The sequence below is a fragment of the Lithobates pipiens genome, unplaced genomic scaffold (assembly GCF_037356315.1).
Source record: "Lithobates pipiens isolate NorthernLeopardFrog02 unplaced genomic scaffold, aLitPip1_a1.2 Scaffold_8, whole genome shotgun sequence".
In the NCBI taxonomy this organism is placed as follows: domain Eukaryota; kingdom Metazoa; phylum Chordata; class Amphibia; order Anura; family Ranidae; genus Lithobates; species Lithobates pipiens.
Genome location: NW_027507903.1, coordinates 304,373,145 through 304,382,403, shown reverse-complemented (window position 1 = coordinate 304,382,403; position 9,259 = coordinate 304,373,145). Strand labels below are relative to the sequence as shown.

The 9,259-nt window shown below is 40.4% G+C and overlaps 1 long non-coding RNA gene across 1 annotated transcript; it reads left to right on the top strand.

Annotated features, from left to right (window-relative positions):
- The first annotated feature begins 911 nt into the window (after positions 1-911).
- On the top strand, positions 912-7,741 carry LOC143960841 (uncharacterized). Its single transcript, XR_013270380.1, has 3 exons — positions 912-1,009; positions 2,750-2,790; positions 7,676-7,741. It is a non-coding gene; the product is annotated as an uncharacterized LOC143960841 (long non-coding RNA).
- The last annotated feature ends 1,518 nt before the right edge of the window (positions 7,742-9,259 follow it).

Genomic DNA, 9,259 nt, shown 5'->3' with positions numbered 1-9,259 from the left:
GCAGAATTGTACATATTTATTATGTATGATTAAGAGGACCAGCACATATTCATTGGTTTTCATGTTTGCCTATTTGCACTTATTTGTTATTTCAAATGTTAGCACATATTCATTGCGTTTTTTACATTTGCTTTTTTTGCACTTATTTGGAATTTTGTTCATTTAAAAGGGACAGCGCACCCTTTTTATTTTAATACAGTTTATTGGACTGTGTGCTAAGGAAACTAGAATTGCAACAGTCCACAATGTTTTTACTTTGGCTGAGTGCAAACTTTTATTTTTACTTTACAGAGCATTTTAAACACCCCATAATGATAGACCCCTTTACTTTAGTGGTCAATGTTAGGCGTATACCCCTGACTGAAATAAATGGCCTAATAGATGACTTTTTCATAAACTTAAAAAACAAGTCTGTATTTGAGGTTCTCCCTGAAAACTATATTAATATGGTAGATGTAGCTTCTACAAAAACGGAATACGGTAAGTCCCGAAAGCTTGAATACAGTAGGTTATTAAACAATAAAAGGGTAATACTTAAAACCTCCAAATCTTCTCAATATACATTGATGGCTATGTTATGAGACTCTACCGCAGTCACTTTAACTTTTTGTGGACCTATTCTCACCATGGACCTTGTGGGATACAAAGCAAGCCTATTTGTTCAGTTTCATAATCATTGTGTATAAAAAGGAATGTTGGTTTAAATAATTAGATCCTACTAAATTAGAACAAATGCATGTTCTCTGAATAATACATAAATATGTCACAACATCCTTGTCATAGGATGTTGGAATTCTGACAATAATTAATTCCTTGCCAATCAACAAACAAGGAAGATGACAAGATCTGCCTTAAGCATCATTCTGGATGTATATAAAGGGGATGGTAAATGCTTTAGACTTCAGAGAGCAATTACATTCTACTGTAAGTTTAATAGCTTTACACACATTTTGCACCATCATGAAGATTGCTGTGATTTTCCTTCTTTTGGGCATCTCCAGCTTTATTGGTAAGAGCAGCTCTTGACAATGTATCTTTTAATATTTTAATATTTGAAGTAGATGGAAACCTTACATCAATGACAATCCGCTAAATCACTGTGCATAGTTTTTTTTTTTCTTTTTCTTTTCTTTTTTTTTTTTTTTTTTTGCACATCAGCATTGCTGAGTTCCTGCAGCTCATTTGATGCTACTGACTGTCTGCAAGGATTCAGCTACTGAATGCCATTATTTTAAATGAGTTTACTAATGGTAACAACAGTGAAAGATGCCTTTGCAATGTACAGAGCTGCATATATTCCTCTTAAGAAGAAGCTCTGATAGGGTGACAATGCAGAAGCAGAACTGGGAGACAGGGACAGGCCATTGATAGCCTATAACAGTGTCTTGATGGCAAAAATTGACAGATATTATTTTAAAGAAAGCTAAGCTGAAAAAAAAAATACTTTTGAAATTGCTTTAACATGATAAAGCTTGTATGAGATTTTAGTGGATGGGTTAACATATAGCTCAATAAAAATTTTATTCAAATCTATGTATAGTATTACAAACATGCATTCCTGCTTTTCTCAAAGATCGCAGGTCAAAAACGAATAAGGGAGTATAACTACAGGAATAATAGTTTTGGTCTAATGCTTAAAGTATATGTAAATCCTCACCTTGTAAAACAACCTTTTTAATTTAAAATAGAATTGAAAGGCAAAACATTTGTGTATACATACATAGACATAAATGCATTATAAATAACTTTTTCCCTTTTTTATAAGTGATCAATTTCCCACTGAACTTCCCAATAAATGGTGGTGCAGCAGGGAGGGGGGTATGTCAGTACAAGTCTGATCATTGGCGGAGGCCAGGGTTCTGTGCACCATGCACCTTGTGAATTTCACACAAAGGAAGCAATATAAAGAGAACAGGATTCTTTTTAATACAAGTGTATGGTACAGCAGTCACATATCATGAATATGAAATGTTGGGTTTACATTCTTTAACTGTACCTCAGGGTCTAAATATAAATAATTGCACTACTGTGTGTTAACATTTAAAGCCTAAGTTTGATTTAAAAAAAAAAAAATCGACACAAGAGTTGTTACTTAGCTTCAGTGAGATGTGTCCCTTGTGTTGCTGTGTCAAGGTTTAGCATAAATCTTCCTACACCATTACTTCCCTTACCCTTGCCGCCATAATCTGCTGGTGCAGCAGAGCTTAACTGAACTGAGGGAGCTATGACAGGCTCTCATCAAGAGTACCCGACTATGCTCACCCTTTCCATCTAACTCCTCCTTTCATAGAAGCCGTTACAACAGCTTCTATGAATGAAATAGGGTCTATGAATGGAGGGGGTAAACCTTTCAATCATTCCCTATCCTCTATTCATAGATCTTGTTTCATTCATAAAAGCTGTAATGCTTATTTAAATTATTACAGGTATTTACATATCCCCATTCATTTATGCAGTGCTTACATACTGTTTATTCACATCAAACAAGACACTATCACACAAGCACAAATTTATAAGGGCAAATTTAGATAGGAGCCATTTAAACTATCAACAAATCTTTAGAGAGTGGGAGGAAATTGGAGTACCTGAGAAACCAATGAAAGCACAAGGAGTATAGGATTCACACTGCTGCAAGGCAGGTGTGCTAACCTAACCACTGTGTGACTATGCTGCCCATATTAGATATTGTTTAAAAAGTTTTATTAGTAGGTTTTCCACTATTAATACATCTTCTAATATTTCTTTTTAGAAACAAGTAATGGTCTGGCCTCTAAACTCAATGCGTTGGAAGTAAGAAACCCATATATTATTGTGCTTTGGTATTGTATAGTATATTGTATGGTTTTTATTTAGAGTGTTCATGCTTAAAACTTCTAAGTATCACAGAACATTCATCCTCCTGAACTGAAGAATTGTCATTTGCTGGGTGATTTCTAATGAGTACTCATAAGTATTTTGTAATAAATACTTAAAAAGGAAGTAAACCCATCCATTTAACCGTTTAATTTCTCCCATTGGTTGTGCTCTCAACCAGACTGTCAAACCATCCAATGGCTAGAGCCATAACTGATCCGTTGTGCAGCATCATGGCAGTTGTAGATTAAACATAGGTCAAGATGGCAGCTTCCTTTGCTGAAAACTATAGGAGGTTTTACTTCCACTTTTAGTTGGTTTCTTGGTTTTCAACACCAGACAAACAAAATTATAAACTGTTTCCCGATGTCCCCCCAGAAAAACTCAAGATGTAAAAGCTGACATTCTGAAAGCTAGTATTTGCATCCCCTTAAGCATGCCCCCCAACATTACATTAGAAGATGCACTAGAGTATTTTTTTTTTGATTTATTAAATGCACCTTAATTAAACCTAAAATCAATATTTTCCTCAAGCATTGTTCGAGAATAAGTTCAAATGTTTTAACATGTTACATGTTACACCTGTGTTCAGGGTGTAACATGTAACATGTTACTGTTGCAGCAACTTCTACACCTCCCAGATTAACCCCCCCCAATCCCCCATTGTGATGGCGAGTGTGGGTTCTTCTCCTTGCACTCGCTGTCACAATTTAAAAAAAATGCGCTCTCCCTGGGCTCTTCCCACCCAGCCGCATGATCCATTCAAAGAGTTCTGTAAAAGGGGTAACTTTAAGTACCATCGTCATTTGTCTTTGTGGCTGACGGCTTTTAGTTCTCAGTGATCGACCAGGGCACTACCATGGCACTGTTCAGCGCTCCAGGTAGTTCATTGTTTCTTCCTGTCATTGCATAATTGCCTGCTTGTACTAGGTATTGAACAGAGAAGGTGGAGCCTTTAGAACCACTTTGACTTATCCTCTAATATTGTCTGGCTGGTAAAAGAATGATCAATAAGTTCTTTGTGGTTTGCCCTCCAGCACTGTGGGTGCCATACTGCAAAATTCCATAGCGTAGCCATTGCAAGGCAACTATTATAATAAAAAGACGCTCTTAAATCAGCATCTTGTTCTCCTTATCATAAGTGTTCAGGGACTTTTTCAATGGCTATGACTGACAGAAAAGTAAAAAAAAAAAAATATTATAAATCTTTTATGCCACTAAAAAAATGTATATTAAAATAAAGAAAGGATTTAACATTTCAGTCAAGAAAAAAAACATGTATATATTAAAAAAAATAAAAATTATCAGTCCATATTATTTCATTTTTATACTATATGATAATTGCCATTTCTTGATATTTTTTGTAAACCCGGGAGTGATGTATGAAAATGCAAAAATATTGTATCTAGGGGTAGGATTAAAACTATTAATGCTCTTAAAATCATATTATAGAGGATGTGAGTGATTAGTTTTTTTTATTTATATGGTTAAGATGTATATAAAGTTCAGAAGCATGTGGTGCTGCTTGAGACATTGTCATTAAAGTATATCGAAACCCAAGAACAAAAGTATAATATAATATAATATAATTTGTTTAAAAATATAATATATGCCAGTCCTAAGATGTGGTGGATGTATTACTTTTCTTTAGGCTAGGTACAGAAAAATACCTTTTGTTCCTACTAGAAATCTAGAGTCCTTAAAGTGGTTGTAAACCCTTACAAACCACTTTGACCTACAGGTAAGCCTAGATTAAGGCTTACCTGTAGGTCCAAGAAATATCTCCCAAACCTATACGTTTTAGGAGATATTTGCCCGAAGACGGGCACCGCTGTCTACGGCGCATGCGCCGCAGACAGCGGTGCGCAGGCACACTGAGCGTGGCATTCTCGATAACGAAGATGCTGCGCGTCTCGGCTCCCGTGCGCATGCGCGGGAGTGACGTCATCGCGGCTTCGCCGAATGACAGCGGTGGTGCTGCGAGACCCACGAGAAGATGGATGCGCCGGACTACAGGGGACAGCAGTGACTTCGCTGGCTCCTGTGTCAGGTAAGTGACACATAATGGGCTACTATGCGATGCATAGTAGTCCATTATGCTTTGCCTTTGCAGGGAATGAAAGAGGAAGTAAACTCATCAGGGTTTACTTCCTCTTTAAAATGTTTGTAAAGTAAACATAATATAACAAACGTGTCATACCTTCTCTGTGCAATATTTTTTCTCAGAGCAGCCTCGATCCACCTTTGCTCGGGTCCTCCATGGCACTTTGGCCCCCCCCCCCGCGAAGTGCCCCCATAGCAACCAGCTTTCTATGGGGGGCACTTGTACGTGCTTGCTCCTGGGCCCATAAGACACAGAAAGCACAGCTCAGTCACACCCCCTTATTCCCCCTCACTGGCTGTGATTGACATCAGGAGGAGCCCATGGGTCCTGCTGCTGCATCTCAGCCAATGAGGAGGGAAAGATCAGGGGGAGCCTTGGCTCTCATGCACATCGCTGGATGGAGCTTGGGCTTAGATAAGTATTAAGGGGGGCTGAGTTGGGAGCTGCACACTGAAGGTTTTTTACCTTCATGCAAAAAATGCATGAAGCTTAAAAGCCCTCAGCCTTTACAACCACTTTAAAGAGCTTTAGTCATATGCATGAAAATTAAAAGTCAGGAACTACAAAAACTGTAGCTGTTGACTTTTAATAAACAGACACTGCCTGTCCAGGGATCCATTGCTGTCCTCGCTTGAGCCATTTTTTTCACTGTTCTTCAGTCCCAGGCACTGCCATCTTAACTGTAGGCAGCTGGCTGTGACTCCTTGTGGCTTCACAGCCAGCTACCAACTGTGCATGTGTGAGCTGCACCGTTCATTTTCCACAGTCTTTTGGGACCTCAAATTTGTCCTAGAATGCTGTGGGCAGGGTGAGGGTGGAAGAATTCAGCTTTCTCCCCAAGCAACTGCACAGTGCAGAAGTGGGAGCAGGTATCTGTCAAAACCTTGTGCCCGCCCCCCCCCCCAAAAAATGTGCCACGTATGTTAGAGAAGTTGGGGGGGGGAGGAGCAAGAGCACAATTTCCCCTTTTGGGTGAAGTTCTGTTTTAGGCTAAGTCTATACTGGCATTAAAAGCAGACATTTGAGGTGTGTTAAAAATGCCCCTCAAATGCCTATGCAAATGTTACAATGGACAGTACACACGGTTGTTCACATTATCAAAGCATGAAGCATTAGTCTTGCGTCGAGTCAATTTGCTTCAAAATTTAAGCCCTATGTCGAGTCAGAAGGCATTTGAAGACTTTAATGCCTTCCATTCAAGTCTATAGTAATGCTTGGCAAGCGTTTTGGCAGGCTTTTGCGGCGTGGTTGCGGTGCATTCAAATTCGTTTATTTCTTGTAATGTCACTTTCCATTGTGGAGCAGTTTCAACACGCATTAATGCTCATCAAAGGCTTCAAACTTGTGCATAAGGAACGTTTTTAACTCATCATTCATGCTTCTAAAATGCCAGTCTAACGCTCATACTAAAACTCATCAATACCAGTTTAAAGAGGAAGTAAACCCTTCCAAACAACTTGGACCTATAGGTAAGCCTAGATTAAGGCTTACCTGTAGGTCCAAGCAATATCTCCTAAACCTATATGGTTTAGGAGATATTTGCCCGAAAATGGGCACCGCTGTCTACGGCGCATGCGCCGTAGACAGCGGCGCGCAGGCGCACTAAATGCGGCAAATCCAGGAATGGATTTGCCAAATTTGTCGACTCCCGTGCGCATGCGCGGGAGTGACGTCATCGCGGCTTCGCCGTATGGCAGCGGCGGAGCTGCGAGACGCGACTCCCGTGCGCATGCGCGGGAGTGACGTCATCGCGGTTGCGCCGCTGTGATTCGTCGGAGCTGCGAGACGCCACAAGCAACATGGATGCGGCGGACTACAGGGGACAGCGGCGACTTCGCTGGCTCCTGTGTCAGGTAAGTGACACATAATGAGCTACTATGCGATGCATAGTAGTCCATTATGCTTTACCTTTGCAGGGAAAAAAAGAGGAAGTAAACCCATCAGGGTTTACTTCCTCTTTAACACCCATACTAATGCTTATTGATGCCAGTCTAACACCCATACTAAAGTTCATTAACGCGGGTCTTAGCCCTTGTACACACGGTTGGAGAATCCGTCGGAATGTGTCCTATCGGACCGTGTTGTCGAATAATCCGACTGTGTGTGGTATGCATCGGACTGTTTCCGTTGAAATATCCGTCAGACCAAATTTTCCAACTTGCTGGAAATATTTTCCAACAAACTGGTCCGATAGGACATACTCGGATCATGTGTAGAAAATTCTGATCGGACAAAGTGCCACGCATGCTCAGATCAAATTCCTACATCAAAGCTATTGGCTACTAGCCTGAACGTAGTTCCATCGTAACGAAATTACGTCATCACGTTCTGAAAGATCGGATTTTTCGACAACTTTGTCTGACCGTGTGTATGCAACAGTTTCGGACAAGATCCGACGGACAAAATCTGACGGACAAAATCCGACAGATTTGGTTGTTGGAATCTCCGACCGTGTGTACAAGGGCTAACACCCATCCTAACACTATAGGAGAATTTGTGAAGCGTTAGAAATTGCCGCCTAAGCCAATGAGGAGAGAGAGTCCCTAGAATGCATCAAGATAGAAAACCTTCTGACTTTACAAACACTTTAAGGTTTCCTGTGAACTTAACTTAAATCTCAAACAATGTTTTCAGCCCTCTGAGTTATCTTTTATTGTTTTTGTGTTTTTATTTGTTTCCCTTACTTTGTTATATGATCTATTTACAATTTGTTTTCAGAAAAGTAAAGCTCAACACTATGTCCGTTGCGTGGAGTCAGCTATGGAAAAAGTTGCTTTTTTGAAGGTAAATGTAATTTTTATAAATAATATATATTAAATAGAAAGCACGGTTTACCACATGTTACCACAACACGTGGCACTTGATGCAGTTCCATTGATTTAGAAGAATACTTCAGTGCACAACGACAACTGATAGTAACACAACAAAGTGGGCCACAAGAGTTTTGAAGAGGGATTTCCATGTTGCCCAATCCAGTCGCTCTTCCTGTAAGTCTGTGGTTTCGCACTTGCCTCTAAAGGGTATTAGAACATTTCCTAATGACTTTCCCTTGGGATAATGCATACAGACCACAGCTGCTTATTATAGTTTAAATGTTAGCCATGGGTGGAGTGCTGCCTTTAGCCAAGCTCTGAGGAAGGGGGTGTGCCCCGAAACACGCTAGCTGTACTCCGTGTTCTGTGCATTTCCATGCACTGTGTTTATGGCCTTTTGTCAGTTGCATTTTGTGAGTACCCACTTTTATACTAAAATTTCTTCTTATTAAATTATCTCTGGTAATGCACTAGGTGTGCACGTCTTCTATTTCTGTTTTACAATGTGAACAATCTCTTAGCCCTTGTACACACGGTCGGACAGTCTGACGGAAAATGTCCGATCGGACCAAGTTGTCGGACAATCCGACCGTGTGTGGGCTCCATCGGACTGTTTCCATCAGAATATCCAACCAACAAAGTTTTTAGAGCAGGGCTATAAGATTTTCCGACAACAGGATCTGATCGGACTTTGTCCGATTGTGTGTAGAGAATTCTGATCGGACAAAGTGCCACGCATGCTCAGATCAAATTCCTAGACCAAAGCTATTGGCTACTAGCCTGAACGTAGTCTCATCGTAACGAAATAACGTCACCACGTTCTGAACGATCGGTTTTTCCGACAACTTTGTCCGAGCGTGTGTATGCAACAGTTTCCAACAAAATCCGTCGGACAAAATCCGTCGGACAAAATCCAACGGATTTGGTTGTCAGAATGTCCGACCGTGTGTACAAGGGCTAAGAGCCTGTGCACATGAACATTGGTTCAGATCAGAAATGGTTCTCTTTTCATGCCAATCAGTGGGAATGCAAAAGAAGCTTGAAGCTAGTTAAAATACCCATGTATAGACTTGTTGGTGCATGACTTTATAAACTAAAAAGCAAATGAAAAATGACCTGGTGATATATGTTGTATGTACATTGTTTTCAGCGAGGATTTCAGTTATTTGGTACTCTTTATGCAGACATACCCTTCCTTTTGCAAACTCCACTGGGTGTTCAAATGTCAACTATTGGCAGGATGATGCACACCATTGTGGACATGTTGGGGTTTGACTTGATGAAAAGCTAACTTGAATTAATGCCTTCAAAATGTGTGTTCACTAAGGATGGCTGAACAGTTCGCCCGGCGGTCGTTTCGCGGCGAATTTCGGCTGTTCGCGGTCTGCCAGTCCGGCGGACTATTGGCGTCGTTCGCCCGGCGGACTTCCGTGTTTTTACTGTGTAAAGGAACTTTGACCTGATGACACATCCATCATAGGGTACAGGA